The sequence below is a fragment of the Dipteris shenzhenensis genome, chromosome 4 (genome assembly GCF_047967505.1).
Source record: "Dipteris shenzhenensis isolate YYH24624 ecotype China chromosome 4, Dip_SZ_1.0, whole genome shotgun sequence".
NCBI lineage: Eukaryota > Viridiplantae > Streptophyta > Polypodiopsida > Gleicheniales > Dipteridaceae > Dipteris > Dipteris shenzhenensis.
In genome coordinates, this window is record NC_141599.1 from 15,511,811 (window position 1) to 15,518,718 (window position 6,908).

The following is a 6,908-nucleotide window of genomic DNA, read 5'->3' on the forward strand; positions in this document are numbered from 1 at the left end:
GCTCATCCGGAAAAAGAGAACATGCTTATGCTCGTGCGGAAATAGAGAGGGAGCTTATGCGGGAAAAGAGAAGGAGCTTATGCGGAAAGAGAGAAGGAGCTTATGCGGAAAAAGAGAAGGAGATTATGCTCATGCAGAAATAGAGAAGGAGCTTCTCTCATTCTCTATTTTCGCATAAGCTTATGCGGAAACTTATGCATAAGCTCATGCTCATGCATGAGCATAAGCTCATGCTTATGCTCATGCGGAAAAAGAGAAGGAGATTATGCTCATGCGGAAATAGAGAAGGAGCTTATGCGGGAAAAGAGAAGGAGGTTATGCGGAAAAAGAGAATGAGAGAAGCATAAGCTTCTCTCATTCTCTATTTCTGCATAAGCTTATGCGGAAACTTACGCATAAGCTCATGCTCATGCATGAGCATAAGCATGAGTTTATGCTCATGCTTATGCTTAAGCATAAGCATAAGCTCATGCTTATGCTCATGCGGAAATAGAGAAGGAGCTTATGCTCATGCGGAAAAAGAGCTTATGCGAATGAGAGAAGGGGGAAATAGAGAAGGGGGAATGAGAGAAGCATAAGCATAAGAGAATAAGAGGGAAAGGAAATAGAGAATAAGGGGGAAAGGAAAGAGAGAAGGGAAAAGAGAGAGGGGGAAAGAGAGAAGGGGGAAAGAGAGAATAAGAGAAGAGGGAAAAAAGAGAAGGGGGAAAAATGAGAAAAAGAGAAGGGGGAAGAGAGGGTTCCTACGCCCATCACTGCAGCTAGCGCTTAAGGCGCTAGTTGCAGGCCAATGCAAATAACAAAAAGCTTAAATGGAAAGAAGAGGAAGCACTTACCTGTAAAAGTATGTCCCGCTCGGTGTAGTGGACTGGCCCCACAAAAGAGAGAGTATGTCTTGCTCGGTGTAGTGGACTGGCCCTACAAAAGAGAGAAAACAACCCATTTTTTCAAATAAGATGTTAGTGGAAAGAGGAGATCACAAAAGCAACTTCTTGAAAGGACACAAGGAAAGAGAAGATTGAGGAGACAAGGAAAGGAGGAGATTGAGGAGAAGAGAAGGAAGAGAAGGAAGAGAAATAGAGGAAGAAGAGGTGAGTTTCTTTCTTTCTTTCTTGAAATTTCATTTTTTGTTTCAATCCTTTCTAATAATCAAGCATGAAAACTAGTTTAAAACTTTAGCAATACAAGTAGAAACACTCACAAAACCAAAGCTAACAAACAAACAACCTACATTGTTGAAAGAAACTCACCTCTTGAAGAACTTTCTTTCTGGAAACCAAAGAGGGAAAAAGGAGAGAGAGGGTGTACAAGAGGTAGGAGAAGGGTGAGGAGTGGGAAATAGAGTAGGAGGTTGCTTGGAATAGATGGGAGGTCAGTGAAAATAGGTGGGAGGAGATTTTGGGTTGCTTACTTGAGAGATTAGGAATGGTTTGAGCAAAACGCCGCGCGTTTCGGCGTTTCGGGTTTTAACCCACAGCGTCGCTATATAGCGACGCTTATTCGTCGCTATATAGCGACGTTTTTAATTTAAAGCGTCGCTATATAGCGACGCTTTAAATTAAAAACGTCGCTATATAGCAACGGAACAAGCGTCGCTATATAGCGACGTTTTTAATTTAAAGCGTCGCTATATAGCGACGGAACAAGCGTCGCTATATAGCGACGTTTTTAATTTAAAGCGTCGCTATATAGCGACGCTTTAAATTAAAAACGTCGCTATATAGTGACGGAACAAGCGTCGCTATATAGCGACGCTTACTGTTTATTTTTTTGTGTGGCCTCTTGTGAAGCTCAAACATGCTATGCCTATAATTGTCAATATCTCCTCTTACTACATAGCCTTACTATATAGGATTTTTTGTTTCAATCCTTACTATATAGTGACGTCATTCTTTTTATATAGCCTCAAGAGAAGCTCAAATTAAACATGCTATGCTCATAATTGTGTACATCTCCTCTTCATGCTTATGTTTTGGTTTTATAAGTGTAGATGGAAGGGACGAGTGGAAACTCATCCCCGATGATGCGCCAATGCCCGGGAGCACGAAGTGGCTTACGGAGAGGTTATATTGTCATTGCACTCATTGCAAGCGAGAAGTACGACATCAATGTCGTATAATCATGCGCCACTTGTGGATGTATGGGGAGGAGCCGGAACCAGTACCCCCCGTTGGTGTTGCACATGTTGATGGATCATCGGTAAGTCAAAGCTATTTAAGTTCGCAATCTTATTGTATACCCGGAATTAGAAGATCTTCTATTTACACGAATGAGCTTATGACAGGATGACGAGGGTGACGAGGGTACACATATACCTTCTCACTTTCAACAAGACTATAGTCTCCCGGATGACGACAAGGGTATGGTCGACATGATGGATTCCATTTTTAGGGGCACTACATCCCACGTACACGTGATGTCAGAGTCTGAGGTGAAAATGCGAGAGTTGCAATCAACACAATTGTACGAGGGTGCCAGGATGTCTAAACTACGTGCTTGTCTCTCAATCTTGAATCTACAAGTACAGTATGGGTGGTCGGATACAAGTGTCTCGGCCTTAATGAGGTTAGCCCTTGCATTAATTTGATTGACTCATTATTTGGATATTGTTTGTTTTGAGAATCATCATTTGGATAGTGTCTTTGTCATAGGTTGCTCCAAAAGATGTTGCCTGCACCAAATACCATGCCCGCATCAAGAGATGAAGCGAAAAAGATGCTAACAATGGTGGGTATGGATTATGATACCATCCATGCTTGCCGTAATGATTGTATTCTCTTTCGTTTCACATGTCACTTGATTGGCTACAACTAGCTATACGTAAAGCCGAACGTGATGGAGAGACAATAAACGAGCGCGAGCGGGAGTTATCATCTGGATGTATGGTGCATGTAAGTTTCTTATCTCTTGATATAATTAAGTAATTATTTGTGGCAATATATGCTATAAAATAGGTGCATCTTCATTGTTTTAATGATGCTGTTTTACAGTACAAAAAGTACAGTGCATTATGGTCATATGGACGACATTTTCGCGTAGAACGCATCGATTCAAAGAGAGTCACGTATGATTGTGGAGTCATGGCTAACTTCACACAAGATAGCCGAGCAAGTGCTTCGGATACCAATATTCTCTTCTCACAGTTGGATTATTGTGTGGAACCATACGCGACATCTATGAAATTGATTTCAGACGATTTACTATTTTCATTCTTGATGTAAAATGGTTTAGAACTACTTACAACGGTCCCCATGCGACTGTGAGAAAAGATAGTAGCGGTCTCTTTGCAATAGACTCCACCAAACATTGGACTGATGAAAGTGATACTTTTGTTCTTCCCGAGCACTGTGAGTAGGTGCATACTAATGATTTAATTAGTCGAAGCTTTCGTTTTTTAAGTCCATTGATATATATATAATTGACGACATTTGGCACGTGATTTTTCCTCTTCAATATAGGTGGTTTTTCATCCGGATCATTCTGATCCAAGATGGTGGTACGTGATCCAAGTTGCACCATGAAGTAAGCAGATTTTTGAAGATCGAGATGTGGATATGGAGATGCCACTACCAATGCCGGATCCAATTGATAAATCTAGCGAAGAAGATGTAGATCACCATATGAGGCAAGAGGAAGATGCGCATAATGACATCGCACGGGAGGAGGATGGAGATCACGATATTGACGAGGAAGACAACAATCGTCAAGATCAATCACCACACTTAAGCTTAATTGAAGAAGATGATCAAATACTTTTAGGTGAACATACGATGCTAGAGTACGATGATGATATAGGAGATCAACTCGGTATAGAGTTGGAGATAGACTTGCTTGGCGCCTTAGACTTGGCTCAAGATGAAACAGTTGATGTAAATGCTCTTATTTAATTTGATTTTTCTCATCTCAAACTTGGACATGAATATATGAGCTTCAAAGGCTTGATGTACATGCTCTCATTTTTTAATTCTCTATGAGCTCAAACATGTATGAAAATTTAAAAAATTTTGTCATTGGAAGAAAATAATTTTTAAGGCTTTGAAAAAAAAAAAAACCTCTCTGTAAAACGTCGCTATAATATATAGTCTCAGTGTCGCTATATAGCGACCTTTAAAAGTCGCTATATAGCGACTTTTACTAACGTCGCTATATAGCGACGCTTAGTAAAAGTCGCTATATAGCGACGATTTATGACACCCGATTTTTATACCGACGATTAACGCTAAGCGGGCGCTAATCGTCGGTACGTAAACGTCGCAATAGGATGCGTGTGTAGTAGTGGATCAGGATGTAGGGATTCTTATTGCAACTATATAATTGATGATGTTGTGAAGACGATGAAGGGGATGTTTAGGGACAATGATACCAGAAAGGCTCCTATTGGACTACAATCTGTAGCAACAACTATTAGCAAGAGCTGTCTCGTAAGAAGCATGCTGTAAGGTTGAATGTCTCAAGTTTGCTAATAGACCTCAAATTCAGCATAGCTATGTTTTGAGCACATCTATGATTTTACCCCAATTGTGTCAACATATTGTTAGCATGTCAATTAGTGAATGTGTGTTGTTAGCAAGTGTGCTTTTAACACACCTTCCATTAGAGAATTTGGTCCTATATGCATACTTTTATTGGCACAATGTATGTTAGCGTACGTGGTACAAAACCCATTAGCACACCATCTGTTAGCAAATCTATTAGCACATCTATTAATAGCAAGTATTTTATTAGCACTTACAACATATTTATTATTGGAATATATGTTAATTAGCATGTCTATTATGAGCATATGTGCTAATTATCATCTATTATTAGCATATGTACTAGTATCACGTATGTTAATAGTTGAAAAAAGAAATTGTTACTATAGTGAAAATGGTTCCAATAACCAGCACGGTGGTTGTAAGTAAACTATATTAAATTACAAATGTCTATATTTTCCTTAGCTCGGAACTAAAATAGCTCCAAGAACATGTGCAGTGGTTGAGAAATTGTTGCAGAAGGAGTAATACGATTATAATATCTCTAAAATAGTGACTATTTTCCTTGGTTTAGAACTAAAATAACTCCAACATGCAATGGGGTAGTTGTGGATATGGACCTTGAGGGGTCCCTTTAGAGATTGACATGCCATAGTGGTCTTAATGCCAATGTGGTGGTCTCTCCTTCCCAATATCATTACTTGAACTAGCACAGTTATCAACGCAGCAAACGAATGTGTTGCGCACCGATAGATGGTGAAATTGCGCAATGCTAGGTGGTAAGGCAAAAGTTTTGTGCTGTAGTCAGGCCAACGTGGTTGTGCTCGAACTAGCACGGTGGTCAGCGCAACAAAAGATTATGTTGCACAATGACAAATGGTGAAGCTGCACAAGCAAACATGGCAAGGCAAAGGATGTGTGACGTCGTCAGGCCAGAGGCAAAGCAACAATCTATGTGCTCATGAGTAAATGCATATATTGCCATGTGTTGAGCTCTGTGCTATTGACCATGATAAAATTGTGTCTCATTATTGCGCTAATGCGCCTTCATGATGTGGCAAGGCAAAAGTTTTGTGTTGTAGTCAGGCCAACGTGGTTGTGCTCGAACTAGCATCAAAACAAGACAAAGCACCTACAGACATGCACACAGACGTGTTTACTGAACTAAATTAAAAACTTACGAGCACGTCTATTTGCACATCTATTTTTGCATGTAGAGACCCGCGTCTAATGGCGCATCTATATAGTAGATGCACGTGCATATAGACGCGCATTTAGACGCGTAAATAGATGCTCTGCTTAAAAATTTAAAAAACAGACAGATGCATCATTAAATGCGTGTATAGATGCGTTTTTAAATGGCCTTATAAATGTTTTTATAGATGTACAAATAGATGCTTCTCCAACAGACAAACGCGTATATAGACGCATTTATAGATGCACTGGTAGACATGCTTTATAATATATATTTTTTAATTTACAGAAAGCTGTGTATGTTGTGTATGCTATATAGTTACAAGAATCCCATTTCCACATTGTGTAATTCAATTCTTACAGCCAACCACATTTTAATTACAATTCTAAATAAAACATTACAACTCCAAAACGCAATAAAATTGAAAGCTCCAAAAGTGCTTGTATGTACATATAGCATGAAGCTAAGCCACGTCATTTGGCTTCAAGTACAAAAAATAAGAGGACTGTATATACAAGAGGCACGAAGCCAAGCCAGTGGCTTTAAGTATAGAAAAGAGTAGCTAGCACTACTTCTATGACTAATCCTTGCTCCCTTCCACGCTCTCTTCTACGCTCCCTTCTTCGCCTCCTTCCTCGTCTTCTTCCTCGTTGTCTTGTGCAGGGACCTGTAAACAAGGCACAACATATATCAATGTATGAAAAAAAAAATCTTTACTTATAATATTGACATTATTTAATTACTTTCAAATACCTCGAGTACCTCTCCAGTAGCCTGGATATACTGCTCCTTAGTAATCAACCCACCATGATAGAAGTGCCTCCATGTATCTCCTTTGTGATGGTGGCGGTGGTAGGCTGTCTCGACAGGAGTAGGGTATCTACCCATGATATCAAGCTACAAGACGACACAATTTGCGGAGGGATTAATACAAAGAAACAACCTCCTAATAAACTACATAAGCAATATAATTTGAGATCGATACTTACAAATTGGGCCTCCCATGAATCAACACCCCCTGCTCCAAAATGCACGCTTCCATATTGCTTCATTTGGATCCTTCGTGCCTCCATGTGCTGCAGACTGGGGTCCTCCCTCGCTGACTTCATTGCTTTCTTCCACTCATGCTTGTGAATAGTGTGGGGCGGGCCCCTTGGTCGTTGACCTCCCTCGAGCCTAGCAAGCTCCACTAGTGGCTGCCTCTTAAGCGAAGATCTTTTATTGCCAAGTATCGTAAC